Source organism: Rutidosis leptorrhynchoides, chromosome 6 (assembly GCF_046630445.1).
Source record: "Rutidosis leptorrhynchoides isolate AG116_Rl617_1_P2 chromosome 6, CSIRO_AGI_Rlap_v1, whole genome shotgun sequence".
Lineage (NCBI taxonomy): Eukaryota > Viridiplantae > Streptophyta > Magnoliopsida > Asterales > Asteraceae > Rutidosis > Rutidosis leptorrhynchoides.
The window spans coordinates 182,511,191-182,520,863 of NC_092338.1; positions in this window are offsets into that span (position 1 = coordinate 182,511,191).

The following is a 9,673-nucleotide window of genomic DNA, read 5'->3' on the forward strand; positions in this document are numbered from 1 at the left end:
ATTTTGATGTTTTAAGTTTATTAAGTCAGCTGTCCTCGTTAGTAACCTATAACTAGTTGTCCACAGTTAGATGTACAAAAATAAATCGATAAATATTATCTTGAATCAATCCACGACCCAGTGTATACGTATCTCAGTATTGATCACAACTCAAACTATATATATTTTGGAATCAACCTCAACCCTGTATAGCTAACTCCAACATTCACATATAGAGTGTCTATGGTTGTTCCGAAATATATATAGATGTGTCGACATGATAGGTCGAAACATTGTATACGTGTCTATGGTATCTCAAGATTACATAATATACAATACAAGTTGATTAAGTTATGGTTGGAATAGATTTGTTACCAATTTTCACGTAGCTAAAATGAGAAAAATTATCCAATCTTGTTTTACCCATAACTTCTTCATTTTAAATCCGTTTTGAGTGAATCAAATTGCTATGGTTTCATATTGAACTCTATTTTATGAATCTAAACAGAAAAAGTATAGGTTTATAGTCGGAAAAATAAGTTACAAGTCGTTTTTGTAAAGGTAGTCATTTCAGTCGAAAGAACGACGTCTAGATGACCATTTTAGAAAACATACTTCCACTTTGAGTTTAACCATAATTTTTGGATATAGTTTCATGTTCATAATAAAAATCATTTTCTCAGAATAACAACTTTTAAATCAAAGTTTATCATAGTTTTTAATTAACTAACCCAAAACAGCCAGCGGTGTTACTACGACGGCGTAAATCCGGTTTTACGGTGTTTTTCGTGTTTCCAGGTTTTAAATCATTAAGTTAGCATATCATATAGATATAGAACATGTGTTTAGTTGATTTTAAAAGTCAAGTTAGAAGGATTAACTTTTATTTGCGAACAAGTTTAGAATTAACTAAACTATGTTCTAGTGATTACAAGTTTAAACCTTCGAATAAGATAGCTTTATATGTATGAATCGAATGATGTTATGAACATCATTACTACCTTAATTTCCTTGGATAAACCTACTGGAAAAGAAAAAAATGGATCTAGCTTCAATGGATCCTTGGATGGCTCGAAGTTCTTGAAGCAGAATCATGACACGAAAACAAGTTCAAGTAAGATCATCACTTGAAATAAGATTGTTATAGTTATAGAAATTGAACCAAAGTTTGAATATGATTATTACCTTGTATTAGAATGATAACCTACTGTAAGAAACAAAGATTTCTTGAGGTTGGATGATCACCTTACAAGATTGGAAGTGAGCTAGCAAACTTGAAAGTATTCTTGATTTTATGAAACTAGAACTTTTGGAATTTATGAAGAAAACTTAGAACTTGAAGATAGAACTTGAGAGAGATCAATTAGATGAAGAAAATTGAAGAATGAAAGTGTTTGTAGGTGTTTTTTGGTCGTTGGTGTATGGATTAGATATAAAGGATATGTAATTTTGTTTTCATGTAAATAAGTCATGAATGATTACTCATATTTTTGTAATTTTATGAGATATTTCATGCTAGTTGCCAAATGATGGTTCCCACATGTGTTAGGTGACTCACATGGGCTGCTAAGAGCTGATCATTGGAGTGTATATACCAATAGTACATACATCTAAAAGCTGTGTATTGTACGAGTATGAATACGGGTGCATACGAGTAGAATTGTTGATGAAACTGAACGAGGATGTAATTGTAAGCATTTTTGTTAAGTAGAAGTATTTTGATAAGTGTATTGAAGTCTTTCGAAAGTGTATAAATACATATTAAAACACTACATGTATATACATTTTAACTGAGTCGTTAAGTCATCGTTAGTCGTTACATGTAAGTGTTGTTTTGAAACCTTTAGGTTAACGATCTTGTTAAATGTTGTTAACCCAATGTTTATAATATCAAATGAGATTTTAAATTATTATATTATCATGATATTATCATGTATGAATATCTCTTAATATGATATATATACATTAAATGTCTTTACAACGATAATCGTTACATATATGTCTCGTTTAAAAATCATTAAGTTAGTAGTCTTGTTTTTACATATGTAGTTCATTGTTAATATACTTTATGATATGTTTTCTTATCATAGTATCATGTTAACTATATATATATCCATATATATGTCATCATATAGTTTTTACAAGTTTTAACGTTCGTGAATCACCGATCAACTTGGGTGGTCAATTGTCTATATGAAACATATTTCAATTAATCAAGTCTTAACAAGTTTGATTGCTTAACATGTTGGAAACATTTAATCATGTAAATATCAATCTCAATTAATATATATATACATGGAAAAGTTCGGGTCACTACATCATAGGTGTGAAGAAAATCACCAGGGGTTTTGCACGACATTTTGCAACAGGTGTAAAAGAAATGGTCATAGCGCGACAAAGTGTGAGGTCTACGGACCAAAGTTTAACAGAACTAAGGGAGAAAATAATGCCGGAACAAGTAATGTCGAAATGAATAGTGTCAGAGCAAGTAATACCAACGCTGTTTGTTATAAATGTGGAAAACCGGGCCACATTATTAGAAATTGCCCGAATCAGGGGAATACTAATGGGCAGGTCCGTGGAAGAGTTTTCAATATTAATGCGGCAGAAGTACAGGAAGACCCGGAGCTTGCTACGGGTATGTTTCTTATTGACGATAAATCTGCTTATGTTTTATTTGATTCGGGTGCGGATAGAAGCTAATGAGTAGAGAATTTTGTGCTAAATTAAGTTGCCCATTGACGCCTTTGGATAGTAAATTTTTACTCGAATTAGCAAATGGTAAATTAATTTCAGCAGATAATATATGTCGGAATCGAGAAATTAAACTGGTTAGCGAAACATTTAAGATTGACTTGATACCAGTAGAGTTAGGGAGTTTTGATGTGATAATCGGTATGGACTGGTTGAAAGAAGTGAAAGCAGAGATCGTTTGTTACAAAAATGCAATTCGCATTATACGAGAAAAAGGAAAACTCTTAATGGTGTACGGAGAAAAGAGCAACGCAAAGTTAAATCTTATTAGTAACCCGAAGGCATAAAAACTAATAAGAAAAGGTTGCTATGCTATGCTAGCACACATCGAGAAAGTCAATTCCGAAGAAAAGAACATCAATGATATTCCCGTCGCAAAAGAATTTTCCGATGTATTTCCGAAAGAATTACCGGGACTACCTCCACACCGATCCGTTGAATTTCAAATAGACCTTGTACCGGAAGCTGCACCAATAGCTCATGCTTCATACAGTCTCGCACCTAGCGAAATGAAGGAACTTCAGAGCCAATTACAAGAACTTTTAGAGCGTGGTTTCATTCGACCAAGCACATCACCGTGGGGAGCTCCTGTTTTGTTTTGTCAAGAAGAAAGATGGTACATTCAGGTTGTGTATCGACTACCGAGAGTTGAACAAACTTACCATCAAGGACCGCTACCCACTATCGAGAATCGATGACTTATTTGATCAACTACAAGGCTCGTATATTTATTCGAAGATCGATTTACGTTCTGGATATCATCAAATGCGGGTGAAGGAGGATGATATTCCAAAGACTACTTTTAGGACGCGTTACGGTCATTACGAGTTTATGGTTATGCCATTTGGATTGACTAATGCACCAGCTGTGTTCATGGACCTCATGAACCGAGTGTGTGGGCCATATCTTGACAAGTTTGTCATTGTTTTCATCGATGACATACTTATTTACTCGAAGAATGATCAAGAGCACGAAGAACACTTGAGAAAAGTGCTAGAGTTGTTAAGGAAATAAAAACTGTACGCTAAGTTTTCAAAGTGTGCATTTTGGTTGGAAGAAGTTCAATTCCTCGGTCACATAGTGAACAAAGAAGGTATTCAGGTGGATCCAGCAAAGATCAAAACCGTTGAAAAGTGGGAAATCCCGAAAACTCCGAAACACATACGCCAGTTTTTAGGACTTGCTGGTTACTACAGAAGGTTCATCCAAGACTTTTCCAGAATAGCAAAACCCTTGACTGCATTAACGCATAAAGGGAAGAAATTTTAATGGAAGGATGAACAAGAGAAAGCGTTTCAGTTATTGAAGAAAAAGTTAACTACGGCACCTATATTGTCATTACCTGAAGGGAATGATGATTTTATGATATATTGTGATGCCTCAAAGCAAGGTCTCGGTTGTGTATTAATGCAACGAATGAAAGTAATTGCTTATGCGTCTAGACAATTGAAGATTCACGAACAGAATTATACGACGCATGATTTGGAATTAGGCGCGGTTGTTTTTGCATTAAAGACTTGGAGGCACTACTTATATGGGGTCAAAAGTATTATATATAACGACCACAAAAGTCTTCAACACATATTTAATCAGAAACAACTGAATATGAGGCAGCGTAGGTGGATTGAATTGTTGAATGATTACGACTTTGAGATTCGTTACCACCCGGGGAAGGCAAATGTGATAGCCGACGCCTTGAGCAGAAAGGACAGAGAACCCATTCGAGTAAAATCTATGAATATAATGATTCACAATAACCTTACTACTCAAATAAAGGAGGCGCAACAAGGAGTTTTAAAAGAAGGAAATTTAAAGGATGAAATACCCAAAGGATCGGAGAAGCATCTTAATATTCGGGAAGACGGAACCCGGTATAGGGCTGAAAGAATTTGGGTACCAAAATTTGGAGATATGAGAGAAATGGCACTTAGAGAAGCTCATAAAACCAGATACTCAATACATCCTGGAACGGGGAAGATGTACAAGGATCTCAAGAAACATTTTTGGTGGCCGGGTATGAAAGCCGATGTTGCTAAATATGTAGGAGAATGTTTGACGTGTTCTAAGGTCAAAGCTGAGCATCAGAAACCATCAGGTCTACTTCAACAACCCGAAATCCCGGAATGGAAATGGGAAAACATTACCATGGATTTCATCACTAAATTGCCAAGGACTGCAAGTGGTTTTGATACTATTTGGGTAATAGTTGATCGTCTCACCAAATCAGTACACTTTCTCCCAATAAGAGAAGATGACAAGATGGAGAAGTTAGCACGACTGTATTTGAAGGAAGTCGTCTCCAGACATGGAATACCAATCTCTATTATCTCTGATAGGGATGACAGATTTATTTCAAGATTCTGGCAGACATTACAGCAAGCATTAGGAACTCGTCTAGACATGAGTATTGCCTATCATCCACAAACTGATGGATAGAGCAAAAGGACGATACAAACGCTTGAAGACATGCTACGAGCATGTGTTATTGATTTCGGAAACAGTTGGGATCGACATCTACCGTTAGCAGAATTTTCCTACAACAACAGCTACCATTCAAGCATTGAGATGGCGCCGTTTGAAGCACTTTATGGTAGAAAGTGCAGGTCTCTGATTTGTTGGAGTGAAGTGGGGGATAGACAGATTACGGGTCCGGAGATAATACAAGAAACTACCGAGAAGATCATCCAAATTCAACAACGGTTTAAAACCGCCCAAAGTCGACAAAAGAGCTACGCTGACATTAAAAGAAAAGATATAGAATTTGAAATTGGAGAGATGGTCATGCTTAAAGTTGCACCTTGGAAAGGCGTTGTTGAATTTGGTAAACGAGGGAAATTAAATCCAAGGTATATTGGACCATTCAAGATTATTGATCGTGTTAGACCAGTAGCTTACTGAATTGAGTTACCTCAACAACTCGCGGCTGTACATAACACTTTCCACGTCTCAAATTTGAAGAAATGTTTTGCTAAAGAAGATCTCACTATTCCGTTAGATGAAATCCAAATCAACGAAAAACTTCAATTCATCGAAGAACCCGTCGAAATAATGGATCGTGAGGTTAAAAGACTTAAGCAAAACAAGATACCAATTGTTAAGGTTCGATGGAATGCTCGTAGAGGACCCGAGTTCACTTGGGAACGAGAAGATCAGATGAAGAAGAAATACCCGCATCTATTTCCAGAAGATTTGTCAACACCTCCAACTGCTTAAAATTTCGGGACGAAATTTATTTAACAGGTAGGTACTGTAGTGACCCGAACTTTTCCATGTTTATATATATTAAATGAAATTGTTATCTACATGATTAAATGTTCCCAACATGTTAAGCAATCAAACTTGTTAAGACTTGATTAAATGAAATAAGTTTCATATAGACAATTGATCACCCAAGTTGACCGGCGATTCACGAACGTTACAAAATTGTAAAAACTTGTAAAAAAACTATATGATGACATATATATGGATATATATATATATATATATATATATATATATATATATATATATATATATATATATATATATATATATATATATATATATATATATATATATATATAGTTAACATGATATTATGATAAGTAAACATATCATTAAGTATATTAACAATGAACTTCATATGTAAAAACAAGACTACTAACTTAATGATTTTGAAACGAGACATATATGTAACGATTATCGTTGTAACGACATTTAATGTATATATATCATATTAAGAGATATTCGTACATCATAATATCATGATAATATAATAATTTAAAATCTCATTTGATATTATAAACATTGGGTTAACAACATTTAACAAGATCGTTAACCTAAAGGTTTCAAAACAACACTTACATGTAACGACTAACGATGACTTAACGACTCAGTTAAAATGTATATACATGTAGTGTTTTAATATGTATTCATACACTTTTGAAAGAATTCAAGCCACTTATCAAAATACTTCTACTTAACAAAAATGCTTACAATTACATCCTCGTTCAGTTTCATCAACAATTCTACTCGTATGCACCCGTATTCGTACTCGTACAATACACAGCTTTTAGATGTATGTACTATTGGTATATACACTCCAATGATCAGCTCTTAGCAGCCCATGTGAGTCACCTAACACATGTGGGAACCATCATTTGGCAACTAGCATGAAATATCTCATAAAATTACAAAAATATGAGTAATCATTCATGACTTATTTACATGAAAACAAAATTACATATCCTTTATATCTAATCCATACACCAACGACCAAAAATACCTACAAACACTTTCATTCTTCAATTTTTTTTATCTAATTGATCTCTCTCAAGTTCTATCTTCAAGTTCTAAGTGTTCTTCATAAATTCTACAAGTTCTAGTTTCATAAAATTAAGAATACTTCCAAGTTTGCTAGCTTACTTTCAATCTTGTAGAGTGATCATCCAACCTCAAGAAATATTTTTTATTTACAGTAAGATATCTTTCTAATACAAGGTAATACTCATATTCAAACTTTGATTCAATTTCTATAACTATAACAATCTTATTTCGAGTGGAATTCTTACTTGAACTTGTTTTCATGTCATGATTCTACTTCAAGAACTTTCAAGCCATCCAAGATCCTTTGAAGCTAGATCCATTTGTCTCTTTTCCAGTAGGTTTATCCACAAAACTTGAGGTAGTAATGATGTTCATAACATCATTCGATTCATACATATAAAGCTATCTTATTCAAAGGTTTAAACTTGAAATCACTAGAACATAGTTTAGTTAATTCTAAACTTGTTCGCAAACAAAAGTTAATCCTTCTAACTTGACTTTTAAAATCAACTAAACACATGTTCTATATCTATATGATATGCTAACTTAATGATTTAAAACCTGGAAACACGAAAAACACCGTAAAACTGGACATACGCCGTCGTAGTAACACCGCGGGCTGTTTTGGGTTTGATAATTAAAAACTATGATAAACTTTGATTTAAAAGTTGTTCTTCTGGGAAAATGATTTTTCTTATGAACATGAAACTATATACAAAAATCATGGTTAAACTCAAAGTGGAAGTATGTTTTTCAAAATGGTCATCAAGACGTCGTTCTTTCGACTGAAATGACTACCTCTTACAAAAACGACTTGTAACTTATATTTTCGACTATAAACCTATACTTTTTCTGTTTAGATTCATAAAATAGAGTTCAATATGAAACCATAGCAATTTGATTCACTCAAAACGGATTTAAAATGAAGAAGTTATGGGTAAAACAAGATTGGATATTTTTTGATTTTTGTAGCTACGGGAAATATTAACAATTCTATACAAATCATATCCTAGCTAACTTATATTGTATTATACATGTATTCTAATATATTATGTAATCTTGGGATACCATAGACACGTATGCAAATGTTTTGACATATCATATCGACCCATGTATATATATTATTTGGAACAACCATAGACACTCTATATGCAGTAATGTTGGAGTTAGCTATACAGGGTTGAGGTTGATTCCAAAAATATATATACTTTGAGTTGTGATCTAGCCTGAGACGTGTATACACTGGGTCGTGGATTGATTCAAGATAATATATATCGATTTATTTCTGTACATCTAACTGTGGACAACTAGTTGTAGGTTACTAACGAGGACAGCTGACTTAATAAACTTAAAACATCAAAATGTATTAAAAGTGTAAATATATTTTTGTGACGATCGCTCCAAATCCATATGGACAATACGTCATTCATTGATTTCATTGCGAGGTATTTGACCTCTATATGATACGTTTTATAAATATTGCATTCTTTTAAAAAGGCACACCATAATGAATATTTAAATCAAAGGTTTTCGACATCTGATAATTTCTACATATATACAATCACTGTAAATAATAGTTTACAATAGTACTTCCGTTGACAATGCAGTCAAAATAAGATACATGGTGATGATTTGGTGAATGCAACGTTTCCTTGAAAAATATGCCATGTATGACTCCATGCACATAGCTTGTCTAACATATAAGCAAACAGCGGAAGACTTCTAGGAAACCTGAGAATAAACATGCTAACAAGTGTCAACACAAAGGTTGGTGAGTTCATAGTTTTAATGTTTCGTATAATCTGTATATAAAGGTGGATCACAAGATTTCAGTTGTTTCATTCAGAAACGTTTATCAAAATATTCTACAAGATTGAGCACCCTGGTAACTAAACTTAACGTATATATATTTTATACCCTTTGTATAATCATCTTAATAATACACGCAAACCAACGTGTACGCTTCTCAAATAGCATACGTCCGTTAAAAGGCTAGTGCTCTAGCTCGGACGGGGATATCAAGCCCTATGGATCCATATACTACTACTCGCGCCCACCAGTTCTTATAACTGGCAGTTACTAGTTACCAAAGATAAGGGATTTTCGGTTCAAACTCAGTGTAGAATTTAGTATGTACTTGTATCCATTGTGTTTAAAATAAAGTGCATGTATTCTCAGCCCAAAAATATATATTGCAAAAGCAATTAAAAAGGGAGCAAATGAAACTCACACAAAATCAGTTTTAGTATTTGTATCCATTTAGTAAAACAGTTTATAAAACTGCGCATGTATTCTCAGCCCAAAAATATATGTAAAAAGGGATCAAATGAACTCACTGTTTAATATTGATATACAATATTGTAGGAAAGCACGTAGACGCATCGGAGATGATAAACACGAGGTTTGATTCACAAAAATACCCCCGAACATTACCCATAATTTTCTTGGCAATAACCCATAATTTCCTTAGCTCTAGCTCGCTTGGAAACCATTTTGAAAGTTACTTGGACAGCACTCCGTCGTAATATTTTAGGTACATTTTTATTTTTGTATCGCAAAAATAATAATACTAATAATAAAAATAATAAGATTAATAATAATCTTATTAATAATAATAATAATAATAATAATAATA